Raw genomic sequence first — 11079 nt, forward strand, 5'->3', positions numbered from 1 at the left:
TTTTTCACAGGATTCCTGTGAACAACACATCTGTTGCATCAGTTGACATCTAAAAAACAACTGATCCGTTGCTGACGGACCTGACGGATTGAAAACAACGGAAGTGTGAACTTAGCCTTACAAGATGACATTTTCATTGTCATTCATTTGAGGGACTTTTTGATCACTTTTTTAAGGCCGGTTTCACACATCCGTCTTTTCGCCGGTTTGGCGGATGCGGCGCACACCAGTACAGTGTATACAGTACACTGGCAGCACAACAAGCGCCGGTCACATGCTGTCATGTGACCCGGAAGTTGCGGCACTGCCACTGTACTGTATACACTGTACTGGCGTGCACCGGAACCAGCAAACCGGCGAAAAGACGGATGTGTGAAACCGGCCTTAGGCTTCATTCAGACGTCCATATTTGACCACAATAGTTAAAAAAAGATACTTTTCATTTGTGATGTTGTTAAAAAACAAACACGTCCCCATGATTTTTGAACGAACACAAGATCTGCAAAAAAAAATAAAAAATGGACATGTGAACAGCTCCATAGAATGTGGAGAGAACAAGTAAATAAAACATGGACGTCTGAATGACGCCAAAAGGTTTTGAGGAGGTGAAATGATCAAAAGCTCCATTTACCACGGGGAGTAATTAATAAACTACCTTTTGTAAGGATAATAAAGAGCATACCAAACATTATTATTATTCTTTTTTTTTTTTTACAATATTTATTTGTCCCACAAGAGGGCATGAACACATGATTTTCTGATCTTATGGAAAATACCCTGCATTGCTCATGCAGTGCAATGCATTATCAAGGCTGTCAATGTAAGGCTACTTTCACACATCCGGCTTGAGCTGTGCGGCTCAATCCGGCTGTGCAAGCTATGCAACGGATGCGGTGAAAACACCGCATCCTTTGCATAAGTTTTTTACATGCGGCCAGTCCGGTTTTTGCCGCTTGCGGCATGCTACTGAGCATGCGCAGTGGCAAAAACCGCATGCGGTGGCCGGATGCGGTTATTGCCGCATCGCGCCGCATCCGGCCGCCATAGGCATGCATTGAAAAATGCGCCGCATCGGCCGAATGCGGCGCGATGCGGGTTTTTTTGCCGCACGAAAAAACGTGCCAGGCAACGTTCCATACGGCCGCCGCATCGGCTAAATCTGCCGCATGCGGCAAAAACCTGATGGAACGCAAGGCCATGCGGCACAATGCGGCACTAATTAAAGTCTATGCAGGAAAATCGCAACCGGCAGCAAAAAAAACCGGTTGCGATTTTCCTGCAAAGTGCCGGATTGTGCCGCAGAGCAAAAACCGGAGGTGTGAAAGTAGCCTAAGGGCTGCTTCTCACTTGCGAGTTTCTCGCAGTAGAGCAATGCGAGAAAATCTCGCATTGGAATCGGACCGGACGCATGTTAGTGAATGACTCAGCTCTCATCTGCGATTTTTTTTCTCAGTCCAAATCGGACCGAGAAAAAAATCGCAGCATGCTGCTTTTTTGCGAGTTTCTACTGCGAGTTTCTTCAATGCAAGTCTATGGGAGCGTGTAAAAAATCGGATGTCACGGGACGGCACTCACACCATCCTAGTGACATCCGATTTTCTAAATACATTTCTCGCAGGTTTCCTAAAACACTTGAAACGAGCGATGTCTCCCAATGTCTGTCACTCACTATTCTCTGTCAGTCGCTCTCTCCCTCTCGGTCTCTATTCTCTCTCTGTCGGTCCGTCACTATCTCTGTCCCTCTCTCACAGTCTGTCGGTCAGTTTCCCCCCCTCTCTCATACTCACCGTTCCCCGATCTCCGGCGCGGCGCTGCATGGCTTTCTCACTGCTGCGGCGGCTTTTACTATTTTGAAAAAGCCGGCCGCTTATTAAACAATCTCGTATTCCCTGCTTTCCCCGCCCACAGGCGCCTATGATTGGTTGCAGTGAGACACGCCCCCACGCTGAGTGACAGGTGTCTCACTGCACCCAATCACAGCAGCCGGTGGGCGGGTCTATACTGTGCAGTGAAATAAATAAATAAATAATTAAAAAAAATGGCGTGCGGTCCCCCCCAATTTTAATACCAGCCAGATAAAGCCATACGGCTGAAGGCTGGTATTCTCAGGATGGGGAGCTCCACGTTATGGGGAGCCCCCCAACCTAACAATATCAGCCAACAGCCGCCCAGAATTGCCGCATACATTATATGCGACAGATCTGGGGCTGTACCCGGCTCTTCCCGATTTACCCTGGTGCGTTGGCAAATCGGGGTAATAAGGAGTTAATGGCAGCCCATAGCTGCCACTAATTCCTAGATTAATCATGTCAGGCGTCTACGAGACACCCTCCATGATTAATCTCTAAGTTACAGTAAATAAACACACACACATGAAAAAATCGCGATCACTGAGATCCAGTGGTGACAGCGGGTAACCTCAGTGACACCTCAGCAGATTGCGCTACTCACCTCAGTTGCTGCTTGGAGGTGACCGGAGCGGCGGTGTCTTCTGCAGCTCCGGTCACCTTCATGCTGGAAGCGACACTGGAGGTCGGTGGAGTACGCCGGACATGGAGGGTTTGCGGGGGTTAATAAATTGGTAATGAGGGAATGTGTTTGTGTTTTTTATTTCTAATAAAGGATTTTTTCATGTGTGTTTGTTTATTTACTGTAACTTAGAGATTAATCATGGAGGGTATCTCGTAGACGCCTGACATGATTAATCTAGGAATTAGTGGCAGCTATGGGCTGCCATTAACTCCTTATTACCCCGATTTGCCAACGCACCAGGGTAAATCGGGAAGAGCCGGGTACAGCCCCAGAACTGTCGCATCTAATGTATGCGGCAATTCTGGGCGGCTGTTGGCTGATATTGTTAGGGTGGGGGGCTCCCCATAACGTGGAGCTCCCCATCCTGAGAATACCAGCCTTCAGCCGTATGGCTTTATCTGGCTGGTATTAAAATTGGGGGGGACCGCACGCCATTTTTTTTAATTATTTATTTATTTATTTCACTGCACAGTATAGACCCGCCCACCGGCTGCTGTGATTGGGTGCAGTGAGACACCTGTCACTCAGCGTGGGGGCGTGTCTCACTGCAACCAATCATAGGCGCCTGTGGGCGGGGAAAGCAGGGAATACGAGATTGTTTAATAAGCGGCCGGCTTTTTCAAAATAGTAAAAGCCGCCGCAGCAGTGAGAAAGCCGTGCAGCGCCGGGGATCAGTGAGTATGAGAGAGGGCTGCTCAATTCAGTCACTCGGGGGATTAGCGGTCACCGGTGAGTCCTTCACTGGTGACCGCTAATCAGGACGCGGCACAGAGAGAGCCGCAGCATGACAATGAAATCGGGTTAAGTTCACCCGAGTTCATTCTGACAGTGCGGCTCTGTCTGTGTCTGCTGTCATCTGCCATTCAGCTCTGCTACATGGCTGTCTGTGTCTGCTGTCAGCGGCCATGTAGCAGCGCTGAATGGCAGATGACATAGTAAAAAATACGCATTACACACGCATTACACACGCATTACACACGCATTACACACGCATTACACACGCTAGTAAAATCTCATAAATAGCATCGCACTTGCGTTGCACTCGCACCTAACGTGAACTAAAATCAGCCGAGTTTTTTTCAGCCCAGTCGGACCGATTTTACTCGCATAGATGTGTTTCCACCCTAAGGCTACTTTCACACATCAGTTTTCTGCATTCAGGCACAATCCTTTTTTTTCCTGATCCAACGGATCCGGCAAAAAATGTAAAAACCGTATCCACCGGATCCGTTTTTTACGGATCCGTTATGCCGGATGCGTAAAAAAACCCCGGATTTGTTGGATCCGTTTTGCATCCGTTTTTGCATCCGTTTTGTCCGTTTTTTTGCTGGATCAGTTTTTTTCAATACATTGGAGCATGCTCAGTTTACAAAAACGGATCCGGCAGCCGCATCCGTTTTTTGCCGCATTACGCCGGATCCGGCGTGCATAGGCTTCCATTGCAAAACACGCCGTATCGCGCCGGCTCGATGCGTTTTTTGCCGGACAAAAAACGTTACAAGATACGTTGCCTCCGGCCGCCGCTTTAATTAATTTTTGCCGCTTCCGGAAAAAAAACGGATGCAACGCAAAGCCATCAGGCACAATCCGGTAACAATGCAAATCTATGGGGATAAAACGGATGCGGTACCGGATCCGTTTTACCCGTTTTTTTCCGGATTGTGCCTGATTGCAAAAAACTGATGTGTGAAAGTAGCCTTAGTGCACATTCAAACGAGCATGTAATATTGATGTGTGTGTGGCGCCTCTGACCTGTTCAGGCACCACTGAGTACTGCACCCATGCTGGGTCAGTACAACACAGGTAATCCAGAAGGCTGACCGGGGTGTGGTTACACAGGCGCATAGTAATCAGGTCTCCCACATGGACCTTTGAAGGGACCCCTGGGGAATCCAGGAGGGGGCGTGGCCTCCATGTCCACTCAAGGGGTGTGGTAGAGAGTCTGGTTGCTAGGTTGCGGAGGCAGGCACAGAGGGGAGGGAGTAAGGAGCCAGTCAGTCAGTGAAGCTCAGGGAGAGAGAGCAGTCGTAAGGAGGAAACCTGGAGGCTGTCACTAGTCAGACACCACAGGTGCAGTGGTTGCTGGTGAGGGAGAACGGTCACCTGGTAGTGCCGCCCGAAATCCACCTAAGGCCGGAGCGCAGAGAGGTGGCTGAGTACGGGGACTGCCAGGTGAACCAGGCCCGCACGGGGTTACAGGTCCCCAGAGCAGGGGCCCATTCAGTTGACCTGCTCAACCTGCAGGTGGGGGTACTTCATACCCTCCACCATAACACCACAGAGTCTGCAGCCACGTAGCAATGAGAGGGCTCATAGATCACAAGAGGTAAGCAGCCGGAGTGACCTGGCCAGGCTACAAGCAAACGGGCCGAAAAAGGGGAGAACAGGTGGAAGCAACTTACCTGGGTGACCCCGTAGGGACTTCAAGTCTGGGTCACCACAAAAACACGAGGACTAGGAAGGCGAGTCAGCAGCCACCCCCTAAGTCAGCCTGAAGGAGCCTGGTTCCTACTTGGAGCATCACAGCATCGCCCGGGTTACTCACCCTGCCACCTGAAGTGAATAAAAACCCTGAAAGACATTCCTGCTGTGCGTGTGAGTTCTTCTGCGACCTGTGGTACTACACACCTACATCGGGTCCTGGGGCCAGCCTCACTCTCGGGAGGCCACTACATCTACTGCACCCACCATCAGCCCCAGGCATCCCCTAAACTGCAGTGGCGATCGCCCTGACCGCAATAACGAGAGTGGCGTCATGAATCCTATAGAAGTCAACCTACCTGTGACCTGAAGGACCCAGGACGCGCCGTCCCTGAAGACCCTGAGACGACCTGAAGGTAACGGGGCACGGGGCGGCACATGTGCAGTCCAAGTAAAAACCAGACAGTGCACCGACCACTAAATTAATAGTACCATTCAGATGACAGTTTCTTCACAAGGCTTCAGTGTAATAAAAATGCAACATGCACTATTCTCTTCAATTCCTATTCAAGTCTATGGGGCGGAAAAAAAAATAGGATCCCAAAAATAAAAAAGTGTGTATAGCATCCGATTTTTGAGGACACATTGCATAATTAACTAGAGAAACTACTGTATAATTGATTCTTTACTTTCTAAAATATTGTTGTATAACAATGGATGGCACATGAACGTAAAACACGGACACACAGATGTTGCACAGATGTCACATGGATAACAGCCATGACTGCTGCTGGTCACCTTCAGGGTTAACTCTGGTGGGCGGGGCTTGTTTTGGGGTGCCTCTCTCCAGGACTCGTGCTGCTTTAGGCTGCTTTCACACATCAGTTTTTTGGCATCAGGCACAATCCGGCAAAAAACGGGTAAAACGGATCCGTCGCAATCCGTAAAAAAACGGAATCAGGTGACGGATCGTTTTTTGTTTCTTGGCATGCCCAGAACATATGTAAATTCACTTCTGCAAAGAAAAAAACAAAACTCTCGCCGTAAGGGGAAAAATTAGATGGATCCTGTTTTTTGGCTCATCCGTTACATCAGTTTTGTCACAATCTGTGACGAATCCGTCGTATCAGGCACAATCCGGTTTGTGCCTGAAGAAAAAAAATGTGAAAAAGTAAAGTTTTTTGTTGAAAAACAAAAAAAACACGGACGCCGATGGATCCGGTGCTGTCCGGCGTGTTGTATAATGGAAACCTATAGGCGCCGGATCCATCGTAATACGGCAAAAAAACGCAATACAGCGACGGATTGCGTTTTTTTAAACTGAGCATGCTCAGTATCACAATGGATCCATCAAAAAACGGAAGAAATGGATTGGAAAAACTGATGCGACGGATCCTGAAGGCAAAAAACCTGATGTGTGAAAGTAGCCTTATGTTGGCGTGGTTTTCCCCAGAGCGCTGCCAGTGATAGCTCTTTTTTTACAGTGTGTGTTTCTGGTTCTGTGACTTCCCTGATCCGTCCCACTACTCATCTTATCTTTCCCTGACCTCCGTCTCCCGTGTTTTGTTTGTCTTCCCTGTCTCCCTGACCCTGGTCCCATCCTACATCCAGGTCCTTGCCCCCTCCATTGCTCTGACTAATCTCCCGGCTTCTGACCTCTGTAATGTTTTCCTGACCTCGGCTGTTTCCTGCTCTGGTATAGACGTGCTCTCTCGGCTCCTGACTCTCGTGCTTTCACCTGGTTTATGGCTTGCTCATTCCTTCTATCCTTACGTGACCTCCTGGCTTTGACTCGGCTTGCTGATTACTCGTTTTCTGTTTGTGCTTCCCTGTAAACTTTAGACTACTGCTTTCTGGTTCCACTCGGCTTGTGCGCCCCCTGGTGGAATCCTGACAATAACCATATAGATGAAAATCTTCATAGTTTTCTGAAAAAAAAATAAGACAATTTTTACAAGCTCATATTAGGTTAAAGCCAATCTTTTAAAATTCTGTGAAGCACCTAGGGGTTCATGGTACTCACCAAACATCTACATAAATTCCTTAAGGAGTCTAGTTTCTAAAATGGGGTTACTTGTGGGGGAGCTATGTTCTTTAGGCACATCAGGGATGCTGCAAATGCATCATGGTGTCCGCCAACAATTCCAGCCAATTTTGTGTTCAAAAAGTCAAATGGCGCTCCTTTCTTTCCGAGCCTTGGCATACGCCGAAACAGTACTTTTCCACCACATGTGGGTTACTGGTGTACTCAGGAGAAATTGCAAAACAAATTTTATGTTGCAATTTCTTCTGCTACCTTTGTGGAAATGGAAAATTTGGGGTTAAAGTAACTTTTTTTGGGCAAAAAGTACATTTTATCCTTCCATATTGTTTTAGTTCCTATGAACCATAAACTTCTTGGAGGTGGTTTACAATTGAGGGGTGCAGTTTTTTGGATTATGTCGATTTTGGGTATTTTCTGTCACCTCAGCCTCTCAAAGTCACTTCAAATGTGATGTGGTCCCTAAAAAATGGTTTTGTAAATTTTGTTGGAAATTGCTGACAAATTTTTAACCCTTCTAACAAAGACAATTATTTTTCAAAAATGTAAAGTAGAGATGCGTAAAATGTTATTTAGTAGCTATTTTGTGTGACATAACCCTTGGTTTAAGGGTATAAATTAAAAAATTTGAACATCGTAAAATTTTCAACATTTTCACCAAATTTCTGATTTTTTTGTTCATAAATAAATACAACATGAAGTACAATATGTCCATTGAAGCGCTCTAGTTATTACTGTCACGCTGTACAAAGGGCTACAATGACGTAGTACAGCGTATTCCCCACTAGGTGGCAGCAGAGTAGTGAAGGAGAGACAAAGTTACACTGTAACAGAAAGGCAGCAGAAGTACAGCAGAGTAACTTCAGCAGGTAGTTAACAGGCGAACCACCAGGGGGCAATAGAGTAGTCAAACAGTCAGGGTCTAGTCAGGAAGTCAAGTCAGTGCAGAGGGAGGATCAAAATCAAGGCAGAAAACAGAACCGAGTCAGAAGCCAAGAGGAATGCAGAGGGAAACACAAACAACAGACAGGAGCGGGAAGTCAGGGACTGGGACAGATGGACGAATGGGGGAGGGTACAGTTCAGGACACGACATCAAGGAGTCAGATAATTCAGTAAATTTCACCAGAGCCAGTCACAGACTGCAGAGCAAAACTATAACTAGCACTGGAATGCATTGTTCAGAGACCATGTATAGTGTCTCCTGACACCAGGATGAGGCTGATGGGAGTTAATCCCTGACATGACCAGGCCTGGTCTGGGAAACTCTGGAGTGGTGAATACCGGTCCTGGATCATGACAACTAGGACAGACTGATGAATGGGGGAGGGTACAGGTCAGGGCACGACAACAAGGAGTCAGGTAAACCAGGAAATCTCACCAGAGCCAGTCACAGACTGCAGAGCAAAACTATAACTAGCACTGGAATGCATTGTTCAGAGACTATGTATAGTGTCTCCTGACACCAGGATGAGGCTGATGGGAGTTAACCCCTGACATGACCAGGCCAGGTCTGTGAAACTCTGGAGTGGAGAATACTGGTCCTGGATCATGACAATTACCTCATTCTGACACTGGGCAGAATTGAAAAAATTGGCCTGATCAGGAATTCTGACTGCAACCAATCACAGATGCTGACGTAAAGGGTGGGAGGGGAAGAAGTGAATATTCATGAGGTTTAATGAGCAGTCCTGGAAGCAGTGAATATTCAGGAGGTTTAATGAGCAGTCCTGGAAGCAGTGAATATTCATGAGGTTTAATGATCAGTACTGGAAGCAGTGAATATTCATGAGGTTTAATGAGCAGTCCTGAAAGCAGTGAATATTCATGAGGTTTAATGAGCAGTCTCAAGAGCAGTGTGACAGCTGCTGTCACGGATATGTCTGGACCTTCATTTGCTGCTGCTAGGACCAGGTGCAGAAGGGCCCAGCGATTGTCCAGACTTTAATGGACCCTGTCCCTTTAAGGGCTTGGTTTAGTTTTTTTTCGGTTTCCTTGCCAGGTTGGAGGAGCCTTTCCTCCAGCTGGTAATTAAGGGTCTTTATAACGTGGGGCCTTTCACTTCTCCAGTGCCGGTTATACTCTTCACTTGGAGAAGTTGCTTGCTCAGGAGTGCATGTGGCTTCAGACTACTGTTGCTGTATATTCTGAAGATTTCCTCTCAAGATAAGTTGTTGTTTTTCCTTTTTCCCCTTTTGCTGTTTATTTTTGTGTTTGTTTTTCCCTCCGTGGTTTGGGGGGTGGTGGTATTTAGTCCTAGGGTTTGGCTAGGAGACAGGGGCACGTTGGCGGGCCACACCTTCTAACCCTTATAGGTACCTATGGTTTGAGGGCAAGCGCAGGGCCCCCCAGTGCCTAGGTCAGTGCAGGAGCCCCTGATTACCCCCCCTTTTTGTGTTTGAGCCTCCGTCTACTTGCTGGGTGTCTCTCCCCACATCCAGCGTGACAGCTGCGCGGAAACTTGGTAAGTATAATTGTCCTGCTTTAATCCCTATTTTGCTTCCTTTTCCCTTTTTTATTTTTGTCTGGGTGACCAAAACCAAACAGTAATGGAAATTTCCCTGATGAGACCATGTCTGAGGTTTAAGCATGTGATATGGAACCGGGAACGTTACAGTTCAGGTTTACCTATCACTAAATACAACTAAATACAACTAAATACAAAATACAAAAAAAAACTAAATACAACTAAATACTAAATACAATAGGAGGGGAAAGTATGGGTTAAGCCGCGCTGGAACAACAGGAGCCAAGGGTTAGTAAATTCCTTTTTATTTGTTCACAGGTCTACGTGTGTCAGAGACATATCCATCTCCTTCATCTGGACATCCAAAGGAATCAAGTAGACCGTCCATGGAAAGAATAAAGAAGGCAAAAGTTATGTGAATATCTTCAGATATTTCAGAGCTCTACAAACTGAATTACTGAGAAATCCGAAAATATGCTTGATCATGAATGGGGGGGGGGGGGGGGTAGCCTATTCTTCTACTTTTTAGTAATGTGTAAAGAAAACACAAAAGATGCAATATCCTCAATTTATTCATCTTTCCATTTAGTTAACAATAGTTAAAAACTCTTGATTTATAATGTATTAGTTCAGTTCCAGCTAAATTCAAAGAAGTAGGAGGAGGTGTCATTTGAAAAAGTTTTGCAATATCTATCCATGCGTAAAGAAAAAGAACATTAGAGACAAAATGTAAAGCAAGAGAGGAAAGAGGACAAAAAGTTTCATCTAATATGTAAAGCTGATATATGTGTGTATATATGTATGTATGTACAGTTAGGTCCAGAAATATTTGGACAGTGACACAAGTGTTGTTATTTTAGCTGTTTACAAAAACATGTTCAGAAATACAATTATATATATAATATGGGCTGAAAGTGCACACTCCCAGCTGCAATATGAGAGTTTTCACATCCAAATCGGAGAAAGGGTTTAGGAATCATAGCTCTGTAATGCATAGCCTCCTCTTTTTCAAGGGACCAAAAGTAATTGGACAAGGGACTCTAAGGGCTGCAATTAACTCTGAAGGCGTCTCCCTTGTTAACCTGTAATCAATGAAGTAGTTAAAAGGTCTGGGGTTGATTACAGGTGTGTGGTTTTGCATTTGGAAGCTGTTGCTGTGACCAGACAACATGCGGTCTAAGGAACTCTCAATTGAGGTGAAGCAGAACATCCTGAGGCTGAAAAAAAAGAAAAAATCCATCAGAGAGATAGCAGACATGCTTGGAGTAGCAAAATCAACAGTCGGGTACATTTTGAGAAAAAAGGAATTGACTGGTGAGCTTGGGAACTCAAAAAGGCCTGGGCGTCCACGGATGACAACAGTGGTGGATGATCGCCGCATACTTTCTTTGGTGAAGAAGAACCCGTTCACAACATCAACTGAAGTCCAGAACACTCTCAGTGAAGTAGGTGTATCTGTCTCTAAGTCAACAGTAAAGAGAAGACTCCATGAAAGTAAATACAAAGGGTTCACATCTAGATGCAAACCATTCATCGATTCCAAAAATAGACAGGCCAGAGTTAAATTTGCTGACAAAAACACCTCATGAAGCCAGCTCAGTTCTGGAAAAGTATTCTAT

The sequence above is a fragment of the Anomaloglossus baeobatrachus genome, chromosome 11, assembly GCF_048569485.1.
Source record: "Anomaloglossus baeobatrachus isolate aAnoBae1 chromosome 11, aAnoBae1.hap1, whole genome shotgun sequence".
NCBI classification, from domain to species: Eukaryota; Metazoa; Chordata; class Amphibia; order Anura; family Aromobatidae; genus Anomaloglossus; species Anomaloglossus baeobatrachus.